A 13,198-nucleotide genomic window follows, 5' to 3' on the forward strand; every position below is an offset into this window, starting at 1 on the left:
GTCTCAAGTGTGAAAGGGATTCTGAGACAAAGTGTTCTAAAGAAGCATAAAAAACTGGTTTTTCATCATACATTTCTGTCTTTACCAATCGATTGCTTGATTATGTAGATTTTATTATAATTTCAATTAAGACTAACATTTCACCTGAAGACTGCAACTCGATTGGACTTAAAGCAAAAAAGTTATGGCTGTTCAAAGATTGTATTTTGGTTACAAATTGTCCTGTAAAACGCAATGAGTAAAATGTTCTCATTGTGTGTTAAACGACAATTTGCCACAAAAACATTTTGATACAAATTAGATTCATTTTTTATTTTTTACGTGTAGTATTTAACTCGGACAAAATTTTGAAAGAAATATAAAATATACAAATTTCATGAAAAATTTTGGACCCAGAATATATTTAAAATCAAATCTTTTGAAAGTGGACTTTTTTCAAAGACCGCGCTTGCGGAACCTCCAAACATATTTTTTTTAGTCGGCCCCATACAAAAGTTTGTTCTGCACATCCTAATCTACCATTTGGAGGGTGAGCCCCCAGATTCCCAGAAGTTATGCAATTTTGGGACACCCTAATAAACATGTACCGAAAATAAATACTTTATTAGGCCCTCTCAGTGATGTCAATTGAATTGATAGTTTTTCAATGCCATTATAAACAACTTATAAGTTTTTTGCCTGAAAAGATACAAAGTTAAGGTCTTCAACGGAATTATTTATTTCCTTTAAAGAATTTATAAATTGACACAAAAACCAACAGTAGGCTCGGTTACACAGATGAAACAAATATTATATGGATTTTTTCGAACGGAAGATTAAATTTTCCCAAACAAACCTAAAAGTTCAAATTTACTAAAATAAACGTTACTAATAAATCTGCATAAAATCATGGATGAGTTTTGAGCTCAAACATAGCTTTTGAGACCCCAAGGCTTAAGAAATTAAAAAATGACTCCAAATCGACTCAGTCCATTGAACACTAGAGTGCTCCAAATGACCCGAAGACTGCATTTCGATTCGAGTTTAGATAAAAATGTTTTTTTTTTAATCAACAAATCGGATGAAATATTTGTCAAAATTATGGCTATAAGAATAACTGTAATAAAAAAAATCAGCAAAAGCGGACCAAAGTTATAGATGAAAAACTGGATTTTCATGTTCTACCCCAGGGATGCATTTTCTCTATGGAGAATCTCCGCGGTGCGGGTTTTTCGATTCCCCACGGAGTTTCTCTGCATTTCTCCACGGAGATGTTTAACTAACACCACCGGAGAGATTATATATAATTCAACACCAACGAGCGTGAGAGTGAGAGCTCTTATGTTCACCACATACACCACCGAGAAAACCGATCGATCCAGTTATTGAACACGTAAACATTGCAGGTGATTGTCTACATTTAGGGGTATTTCGAGTGATAGTATACTCGAAGGGGCAGTTCCAATAGGACTAGCAATGAAGAAACAGTTTGTTTATCTGAAGAAGAAATGTTTTACCAATCCAAATCTATTGCTTTCAAATCTTATTAAAGATTTCTATAAATGAAAATGTTCATTTTGTTAAAACTTTTTTTTTATTTATTACAATTTTCTGAAAAGTTCGGGCCGAGTGAACTTATTGCATTATTCCCGGTAACTTTTTTTCAAGTTTTGTCCCGGATAAGTTCGGGCAATCTGGAATATTTCTTATTGATTGAATTGTTCAATTTTATGTGACATGAATCATTAAAAAAAATGAAAAGAATATGGAAAAAAGTTGGGTTTTAACTTCGATTTTTGTTGATTCATGTTGAAAATACGTATTTGTATTATTGAAGTGTTTATTTGTTTATTTGTTTATTTGTATAAAAAATCAACGGATCACATGTTGATCCAAATGATAACTTAATCCTAGTTAACTTTCTAAAATTGAAATCCACTCGACACAGTTCTAGACACGTCTAGTATTTTCCTTCGGAACACATTTCTCGAAACGTCAAAGTCAAAATGCTCAGCAAAACGATTAAAAGTTTTTAAGATTCCCACAAAAGCGCTGTTGGCCCCATAGTTGTTAAGACGATTGGGAACGTAAAGCTGCAAATACTGGTTTCTTAATCCTCGGGGTCGTACACTAAGAGGGACAGCCTCCAGCAGCGTGGGAGAGTCAATTCTTGATGTCAGCAGGTCAGCCACAACCAGAGCTCGAGTAGCGTTCCTACGAACTTGAAGCGTATCCAAATCTATGAGGCGGCAACGATTTTCGTAGCTTGGCAGACGAAACGGATCGTGCCAATTCAGGTGACGTAGTGCATACCGCAGGAAGCGCCGCTGGATAGCCTCGATTCGTTCAGCTCCGTTCTGATAGAAGGGGCACCAGACAGCTGATGCGTACTCGAGGATGGAACGAACTATGCAGCAATAAAGACTTTTAAGGCAGTACACGTCTTTAAAGTCTTTGGCCATGCGAAACAGGAATCCAAGGTTTCTAGAAGCTTTGTCAACAACATAGTTCGTGTGAGTCTTGTACTCCAGCCGTTGATCGAGGATAACTCCTAGATCGTTGATGTGTTCGACTCGGGTGATGGTATCGCTTCCAAGGATGTACTCAGCATGAAGAGTGTGCCGCTTACGGGGAAATGTCATAACCGAGCATTTGCTGCGGTTCAAAGGCAGGCAGTTAATGTCGCACCAGTGAGCAAATTCGGAAAATTGCTGCTGTAAAAAGTCGATGTCGTCTTGGTTGTTTATGGCGTGAAAAAGTTTGAGGTCATCAGCATAAGCGAGTTTGGTGCCGTCCAGAAGCAAGAGTGCGTCATTGAAGTAGATTACGAAAATTATCGGTCCTAAATGGCTTCCTTGGGGCACACCTGAAGGGGCAGCGAATTGCCTGGAGAAGGATTCACCAGTTCGAACGGATAATTTCCGTCCCATTAAATAACTCCGGAACCAATCCAGAAGAGATCCACAGAATCCTAAGCGTCCGAGCTTTGCTATAGCAATATCATGGTTCACCTTGTCGAACGCAGCAGAGAGATCAGTGTAAATGACGTCAGTTTGGGTCTTCCTGGCAAAGCAGTCTTGAATGAAAGATGTGAAGCTCAGTAAGTTGGTAGTTGTGGATCGTTTCGGCATGAATCCATGCTGGTCGTTGGAAATGTGAGGCTTGCAGAACGAGAAAATAGGATCCATAACAACCAGTTCAAAGAGTTTGGATATCGCGCATAGAGCTGATATCCCACGGTAGTTACTAACATCTCGCTTGTCCCCTTTTTTGTGGACAGGAAACATATGAGCTTCCTTCCACAATGAGGGAAAAATTGCATTGTCCAGCGATGATTGAAAAATATATTTGATGGGAGTCAGCAAAAGTGGCATAAAACGTTTTAAAAAAGTTGCTGGTATACCGTCCGGGCCCGTAGAGGTTGAATTTTTCAACTTTGCTGTCGCTTTCAAGATGGCTGCATCTTCAATAAGGAATCCATTCAAAGATGAACCTAGAGGTAAAATATTCCGGACAGCCCTGGTTAGTTGCTCTGAAGAGATGCCCTCAGTTGTAAATACGCTTGAGAATTTCCCGGCGAAGAGCTCACAAATTTCGGGGTCGGAATCAGCTGTGTTGTTGTCCAAAAACATGTGGGACGGGAGCCCTATTTCTTTCCGCTGATTTTTTACGTGCTTCCAAAATTTTTTTCGGACTGGTCTTGAAGTTTCGCTGTAGCCGATTAAGATAATTTTGGTAGCAGCGCTTACTGGTCTTTTTATATGCCGAGTTCAGTTTGCGGTATTCGTTCTGAGCGTAGAGCGACTTGTGCTTGTTATAGTTACGAAGAGCACGTTTTTTAGCTGTCTTGAGTTGCCGCAGTTCTTTAGTGACCCACGGAGTCCGTAGATTAGCACCTACGCTACGTTTCGGCACATGGCGATCGATGGTGTAACTAAGGATATTCGTAAATGTCTCTGCAGCTGCGTTGGGATCAGAAAGATCGAGCTCGACTTCCCATTCAATGGATTCCAGAACCCGCGATATAGCTTCGAAATCCATATTCTTGAAATCTTTATAGTAAGACGTTTTCTCAATGGGAGAATATAACCTAGCGGCACCGAGTGAGACCACCAGAGCTGGATGATGTAGGACAGCTTTGACGAGTGGAGCGGGAGCTAAATTGATCGTCGTTAACCCTTCGTTAACAAAGCAGAGGTCAAGCATCCTGCCGTTCTCGTTTTCAATGTTATTTATCTGACGTAGAGTCGCTGTGCTTAAGGCATCTAAGTAGACACTGCAGGGCGCCGTGAAAGAAGAACGCGCAGGATCTGGAAACAGAAAGCCGCCTTGTGAAGAGCACCATTTCAAGCCAGGCATGTTGAAGTCGCCGATGACGAGGATGTCATCTTCAGGACAGCAAATGGAACTGACTTTGAAGAGGCAACGTGAAAAAGAATCGGCTACAACCAGGTCACTGGAACGATCAGGAGGCACGTACACTACGCAAACATAAAGTTTCCGATCTCCAAGATCGATGCGGGTCCAAAGAATTTCCAGATTAACCCAAGAATCGTCTTCAATAAGCATGGCGGGGAGTTTAGATTTAACGGCAAGTGTTATATTGTTAATTGAATATATTTACATTACATTTTTCCAATTTGATGACAATTGTTTCCAGTTGTAACGATGGGTTTTTTTTTTAAATAGATTTCGTTTTAATCAGATTACTAAATTTTTTAAGCTTATTATACCGGGCGTTCGTAAATTGCTATCTACTCGTATAAATAAAATGATGTTTTTGGTCGAAGTGATTTTTTGAATGTAAATCAAATGCTTTGGATGGTTTTTTGACATCTACCAAAAAAAAAACGATCAACAGATGCATCACTCAAAACGATTAATTTACGAACGCCCCGTAAGAATGGCTAAGGAATGGATACTGTCTAATGGCACATTGCTTTCAACTTCCTGCTTTCCTTACGTTCGGGAAAGCCAAGTCACAAAAAAACGCAGGTGATTCTCGCCGGTGAGGAAATTTGCCACTCTACGGAGCTCTACGGTGCAAACATTTATGCTCCAATGTGAGGATCTGGTGGCGGTGCGAGTTTAAGTTAGTGTATATGACACTCGAGTACTTCGATAGCAGATAGAGAGTGGTGAAAAACTAATAATCTCTCCGGAGAGTTAATGGCAATAATACTGCGGTGTTGAAATTCTCCGGCTCCGTAAAAACACCACGGAGGAAAGCATCCCTGTTCTACCCGAACAAAATGCTTCAAAATCCCATACACACTTAAAGCTCGTTGAGCGACCCCTTCACGTGATCCGGTCTGATCCAAATTTGGCATGAGATCTTGTACTAGGTCTATTTAGGATCAATTTTGGCCAGCAGCGCATAACATTTCAGAAGATTCAAATCGCCCATACAAATTTGATGCAGTCTATTGGACACGTCAATTGACAGATGCAAGTTAGAGCTAATAAATGCACAAATTAAAAAAAAAATGGTCATAAGCAACCCAAAACAGGCAGCCATAATTTGTATTTATTACATTTTTTCAGGACCGTAGGAAGAACCACTTCAAGGGGTGGGTTTGGTGACTTATTTTTTTTCTATAAGATTGTTGCTCAAACAAAGCACGAATGAAAATTTAAAAAATAATTCATTACTTAGTATTTGATAATTAGTTTTAAGTGCATAGTGTTGTTTTTAAATCAAATATCTCAGAAATACATAAAAATATTTAAGTTATGTAGGTATTAGCAACAACAAAATTGTAAATTCAATTATTTCGGTCCCTTGGTAAGCGATATGTCAATGTATGTGTAAAAAATTGAATAGCTTCGTCATGCAAAATAATTTCGAAAATAAAATTTATAATTTTTTTAGGAAATTTTTAAAAACTTTCGAATAAATCAATGACAAACATCTAACTTCACCTAACAATGCATTGCAATGGTTGGTAGAAATGTGCATCGCCGTTTAGAAAAAAATTAAAAAATTTTAATAAATCATTTTCGATGTGTCGATTTTTATAATACTCAAAATATCGATTTTAAACCTATTCAGTTGTGTTATTCGAATGCAATCGCCATTTTTCCACTGATTAGGGGAAAATGCACAAGACGCACCAGCGGGGTAAGATGGCTCATGCCATTATTTCTTAAAAATATGCTAACCAATGGCTTTGAATGAGGTTTTTCTTCATTATTATTGTGGTAAACAATCTTTTCTTTAATGTTTTAGTTGAAAAGTTCTCAAGAACAACTTTAATTCTTAAAAAAGAAAGGTTAATCGAATCTGTGAGAAATCATGGTTTACATAATGACATCACGCTTCTCGTATTCCCAGTCGCATGCATTTTCTGATTACTATAAATATTTTGATACATTTCACTTACTTCCACAAATTTTAACTAAAATCAATCTTGACAAAAATCTTGGGGCAAAATGCACGCAAGACCACATGTTTTACGCTCAAATTTTGAATGCTGTTAACTTTTGAGAAAAACCGAAAGTCAAATCGAAATGTTTGTTGACTCCCAAATAATGATAGAAATGCATAATAATAACAAATTTCATTCTTGTTTAAAAGGTGCTCCAATATTTGATAAGTTTAGCAATAAAAAATACCAATTTTTGCCAAAGTATGATAAGTTAACGAAAATACGATGAACATGTTATCAAACATTTGATGTTTCAATTATTATATTTCGTATAAACATTGTTTCTTTTCTGACCACCCTTTCGGTATGGTGCGTTCTGTCTATTAGTTTTGGCGTTCTATCCCACGGTGTGGATTATAGTGGTTTAAGTTTTTTTTTTAATATCATGATAATCGAGTTTCATCTTTTTTTACTTTTCTTAAGACTTAAATCAGCTTCCTGAATCGTCGATATTGTTAAATTTAAGTTTTAAATGATCGATAGCGGCAAGGCCGGATTAAGGGGGGGGGGGCAAAGGGGGCAATTGCCCCGGGCCCCCGGCTCAGGGGGCCCCCCGAGGGAAAAAATATTTCAACATTACTTTAATCATACTACTTCAATTTCTTTAAATCTATGAAAAGAATTCAAGACTAGAAATTTGGAATGAAAACTTGAAATAAAACAACTAAAGAGGCCCCAGTGAAATAATATGTTGAATAGTTTTTATCTTACATAAGGGGGCCCCCTATAGTAAGCAGAGAAGAAGATCTCCCGAATTTTGCGGGCTGAAAATATCAAAAAAATAGTATTGAAATTCAAAATATTCAACCCAAAAATCGACCAAAAATAATGTAAACTGAATTTGAAAATAAATCGACATAAATTAGGAAGAATATGAGGCACATCTCCAAATTTCATTGTTTTTTCCATTGAAACATGTCAGTCAGGATATTCTGCACAGAAAAGTTAAAATAAAGAAAAATATTTCCACATTTTCATTACATACAAACGTCTTGCAAAATAAACTTGTTTATTATTACGTTAACTTTCCAAGTTACAGCACTAAAATAGCAGCTGATTTCATCAAAACTGGCTCACAGTGCTAAGAGAGAACAGAGAAGCTTTATGATTAACATTAGGGGGTTGATACCGGGTATTATTATAACATTTCACTTTTCAATCAATACTATTGAAATTTACGTTGGTTTTTAAATTCTAAACCCTTTTCCTAAATATTTTTGGAAATAAAATCTAAAAAAGGAACTGTAGTTGCTTAAATTGGACCAATCTACAGTACAATCCCAATTTCTGTCTTAGACTTGAAATTCGTTTCGAAACATTTTCAGTTGATTTGACACAAGTTAATATCCTGAATTCAGCATATCATTTTCAAAATGATCATTCTATAATTATAATAAAAAGGATCTCATAGTTGAGTGGCAATATCATTGAGTAACTCTCTTAACATGAATATTTCTATGTTTTTAATCTTACCTTTTTCCAAATTCAATTCATTGAGATTTTCAAGTCTTATGTTGTTTCTTCACTTACTGAAGTTCAGTTTCATGGTTTTTTTTTCTGAATTTTTAGAACTCGGGATCTTTGTTTAAGGTACTAAACTCATTCTGTGTTTAATCTCTATTCTGATTTTTTTTTCAACCGATTATTTTTCCTCTTTTACTCCTTTGGCTTAGAGGGCATCTTATGAAACTTTTGTCACAAAGAATAACAGTTTTTTTTATACAGTTTGATTACAATTTTTATTATCTGATGAGAACCATATTCATAAACTGGGATGAAAAGGTTTTTTCATGGGTTTCAAAGAGTTAAAATTGAAATTCATATTTGGTGCAATTCCTGCTTTGGTTCTGATTGTAACTTCGAATCTCTTTTTTTCATTCAATTCATATTTTGTTCCTCAAAACTTGATTTGAATTTCTGATTTAGATTAGAGACACTGAATTGCGGTTCCGAATATAACCTGATTTTTAGTTTTAAATTCTTAAACTCTTATATCTGAATCTCTATGGTTTGTGAAATTAATCATTTTGTTAATTTTTTATTCTACGTTTCAAATCTTCATGATACTTCCCAATTGTTTTTTTTTTCGATAAAGCACAAACCAGACGATCAATGATGAAATGAAAATCATTCAAAATATCTATCTGGTCATTTTTTTCTAAATTAGAGTATTTTAATTGGTGATAAGGATATTTTTAAAAAATATGAGAATTAAATATTGCATTTTGCAGTTCAAATCGAAGCTTTCGATTTTGAGAAATTTCTAATGTCTTCCGCAATGTTTGCACTTGATTAATTAACAATTTTTATTTGAAGATACCAGAAACTATCATTTACGCAGACAACACGGCTATTCAACTCATCGTTGAAATCCGGTGTTTTTCCTCAAGTATGGAAAGAATTTTTTCTTGTACCTATTTTCAAGTCGGGGAAAAAGTCTGACATTAAAAATTACCGGGGTATAGCAATCTTATCGTGCATACCGAAACTTTTTGAAGCAATAGTGAATCAAAAAATATATAATCAAATAAAAACACTCATAACTGAAAAGCAACATGGATTTGTTAAAGGACGATCTACAGCGACTAATTTACTTGAATTCGTTTCTTATAATATCCACTCCATGGATCAAGGAAATTCCGTTCAGGCTCTATACACGGACTTCAGTAAAGCTTTTGATAGAATCGACATCCCTTTGTTAATTTTAAAACTACATAAAAACGGAATCAGTGCACAACTGCTGAAATGGATTGAGTCGTATTTGACAAACCGTAAACAAATTGTTAGATTCAATGGTTCACTTTCGAAAAGCATCTCCGTTACATCTGGTGTGCCTCAAGGCTCCCATCTCGGTCCCTTATTATTAATATTATACGTCAATGACATTACTTTTTTACTGAACCAGCTAAACGTGCTTATATATGCAGACGATATGAAGCTCTATATGATAGTCAATAACGAAGAAGATTTCAGGGTGTTTCAAAATGAAATAAATATTTTTTACAAATGGTGCAGTAAAAGTCTACTTGAACTAAACGTAAAAAAATGTTCACATATTGCATTTACAAGGAAAAAATATCCGTCATATGAAATTGTTACATTAGGAAATGAGCCTGTGGAGAGAATCAATAAGATCAGAGATCTAGGTGTTATATTGGACTCAAAACTTACCTTTGTAGATCACTATAACTCAGTGATTCAAAAATCAAATAGTATGCTTGCCTTTATAAAACGTTTTAGTTATAATTTTCAAGACCCATATACAGTAAAAACATTGTACACAGCTTATGTCCGATCCATACTTGAGTACTGTAGCGTTGTGTGGTCCCCCTTTCAAATTTCTCATAAAAACCGTTTAGAATCCATTCAGAAACAATTTGTTCTATTTGCTTTACGAAATCTAGGATGGTCTCAGAGCCAATTACCAAGCTACGAATCACGCTGTTTACTAATAAATATTGAACCATTAACTGTTAGAAGAGAATTTGCTGCAATCTCCTTTGTAAACGACATAATTAATCAGCGTGTTCAGTCTACTTATCTACTAAATCAGTTAAACTTTTATTGTCCGAGTCGCCAGTTGAGAACTAGAAATCTGTTTATTTTAACCTCTGCTCGAACTGATTATGGTAAAAATAGTCCAATCAATTGTCTAATGAAGAATTATAATTAAAACTACCAGTACATAGATTTTACTATGTCTAAACAGCAGCTAAAAAGTGCTTTTTACGGCAACAGGCACTTAAGAACCTAATATTGTAGTATTTAAAGTAATATTAAGATTGTACTACTAGTTTTAAGAATATATATGTAGCCTACGATGTTTGGCGAAATAAATAAATAAATAAATAAATAAATAAATAAAACAGTATACTGAACTCATCTCCAGTTCTTTTGAACGGTTAAAATGTTAAGTATTCTCTGGGATAGCATTTGAGAAAAAATCGAATCATAGGGGCCCCCCGAGAAAAATTGCCCCGGGCCCCCCGATGGCTTAATCCGGCCCTGGATAGCGGTGTAAATAGTGTGAATGCATAACTGTAAAGTTTCCCCCTAATTTGTTGCAATTCTCATTTTATTTTTTGATAATATGTGCTAAAATCTTTAATATTGTAAACTAAATTTCTATTTTGAAGCCTTCAGTATCGAAAAAGGGGAACTTTTTTTCAACGATGGTAAAATCTTTGAACTTGATAAAGAGTCTGATGAATTTAGATTTTATGATTTGAGCATAGGAAAATTATCAATTTAAAAAAAAATATTATATGCGCAAACCAAACCATCAAACAAATTCACCAAATTCTTAGACAAATCCAAGATTCAATCCATCGATGGCCATAAATCAAATTTTCAAAAGTTAAAGTAAGGGAATAACATTTTCCAAATCAGATTTTTGTTTGAAATTTGGCTCATGAAAAAACTGTAAAATTAATAATGTTTAACATTTTACCTAGAAAATATGGACCATTTTGTAGACATTTTTTACGTAATGCATATTTCTTTATAAGCAAATATGTTGCATCAAAAATCAATTCAAAAATTAAAACCTTATGAACTTTTTAATAAAAATCCGGTTTTCGCTTGCAAAATAAACTTTTATTGAACTTAATATTTCTAATCAGTTGAAATGTATTGAATTGAACTGATCAAGAAGAAAAATTTGAAATTTTGAAATTTGAAATAACAATCGATTTTTTCACGATTTGAATCTCTCAACGAAACGGTCATGTTGTTTTTTTAATTTTTATTGTACAACCTTATTCCCAATTTCAATCAAAATTTCAAATATGAAAGAAAAAAATCGTTTAAATTCAATGTGCTTGTTTTTAGAAGCGAACAAAAACATTCGCAAATGGGCTCGTGATATAACTCAGTTGGCAAATCTGTTGTCTCCTGAGCCAATGTGTACGAGTTCGAGCCCAAGATTAAACATCGAACTCAGTTGTACCGGATTAGTTTTTCAATAACGATCTGCCAATTGCAACGTTGATAAAGTCGCGGATGCCATAAAGATGGTTGAACGACTATAATCGAAACAAAAAAATTTTGACATTTTCTGACATAAAAAATAGATCTTTTTTAAAAATGATAAGACAATTCTATAACACTAAATTTTATAGAAATCGGTTGGAATCTAGCTGAGTTACAACAGCGCGAATAAGTGAATACACGTCACAAAATTTTATTTCTTGTAAAATTTGATAAGGGGAATATGCTCTGGAAACTGTTTTGACCCTCCAGACTCCAGAAGCTCGGATTTTTACAAATTGAACAAAATTTAGTTGATTTTTAATAAGTTAGTAATTTAAAAAAAAAGATTGAAAAAAATTAAAATAATTTTTGGTGAATCTTTTAATGAAGATTGTGAGAAACAGTAGCTATTTTAACGGATCATACGTAAATATGTTGCTATTCAAGTACCAATCAAAATGAGGAAAAAGTTAGGTAAAGATACTGAAATTTTACGATTGTAAAAGTCAGAACAACAAAATATCGTTTTTAAAAGTAGTTGTTTTTTCTACAACTCATTCGAAGACACCGATATTCTATTTCTACAGAAAGAACAGGAAATCAAAGTACTGAAGTCAGAAATGGTCAATTCTAGCGGGAATTCACGTCACAAAAGTAATCGATCACACAACAAAAACAAATTTAAATTCTTAAGGACCAAATTATATTCATTTTGATGAAAAATCCATTTGCGACCGTTTGCTACTATTTTTCATTTCCTAGTAAATTGGTTGACTTCTAGAATGATAACAGTTCAGAAAAGTTCGGAAAAGCGATTTCACGTCACGGTGGAATGTGTCATATGAGTTTCGAAAATCAAAAAAGCTAATCCCAATTTGAACCAGGATTTCACAACTGCTTTTGATTGCTTATTTCTAATGATGATTCGAACTGAAAATCTGGAATCCTAATCTGGATACAGAATTCAAAATATGAAAACAGAAGTTTAATTTTGATTTTAATAATATGTAATCAATCATAGAACCAACCAAAAACCTATTTTATCTTATTTAAAAATTAGTATTCAGAACTGAATTTCAATCAAAAAAAAGAGAAAAACGTGTGGAAAACGTTTCTCAGATTTAAGCTTTCATCTTCAATGCCTTCAAGGCAAAAAAGCTTATATGTGATTAAAAAAAAGCTTAAAAACGAGATTCACTAACACTTAGCAACTAGATGTTGGCCACACGCATTATAGAGAAATCGTGTAACGTTGCATGACCAGGGGGCTGCAATGATTTAGGATTTGTCTATGTATCGTGTGACCAATATCTATTTGCTAAGTGTTAGTGAATCTCGTGTTTTAGCTTATATTTTCCTCTGATTTAAGCTTTTTTGCCTTGAGAGCATTGGAGATGAAAGCTCAAATATGAGAAAAAAGGCTTAAATCTGAGAAAAAATGCTGACAAAAAAAGCTTAAATCTGAGAGATGTGCTCCACGCGGGTTGAGTGGAACTGCATGGGCCTGCGTAAAATGAGATAGGCGAAAACATACTCCTCCATCAATACAGTCCTGCGATCATTCTTCGCTGAAGATTAAGAGAGATACAATCAGTTAGCGGATTACTAAGGATAAGGTAAAGTGACATAAGGCTTAAGAATGCACGAATATAGCCAATCCATTGATTATTTGGAATCGTGCTGTGCTGTTTATTATAAAACAAGACCAGCTTATTTTGAAAGTGTTCACCTACACGAGATAGCATGAATATGCTACATTGAGGTTCTAATTATAAATTTAGAACGTTTATGCAATGAAAAGTTTAGGCATTAAGGCACAT

General features: G+C 34.6%; 1 protein-coding gene across 1 annotated transcript in view; it reads right to left on the reverse strand.

Moving 5' to 3' along the window:
* Nucleotides 1-13,198, reverse strand: part of LOC129742816 (hemicentin-2-like) — a 168,624-nt gene that overhangs the window by 148,945 nt on the left and 6,481 nt on the right. The gene's annotated exons all lie outside the window — the stretch shown is intronic.

This window comes from Uranotaenia lowii, chromosome 2 (assembly GCF_029784155.1).
Source record: "Uranotaenia lowii strain MFRU-FL chromosome 2, ASM2978415v1, whole genome shotgun sequence".
In the NCBI taxonomy this organism is placed as follows: domain Eukaryota; kingdom Metazoa; phylum Arthropoda; class Insecta; order Diptera; family Culicidae; genus Uranotaenia; species Uranotaenia lowii.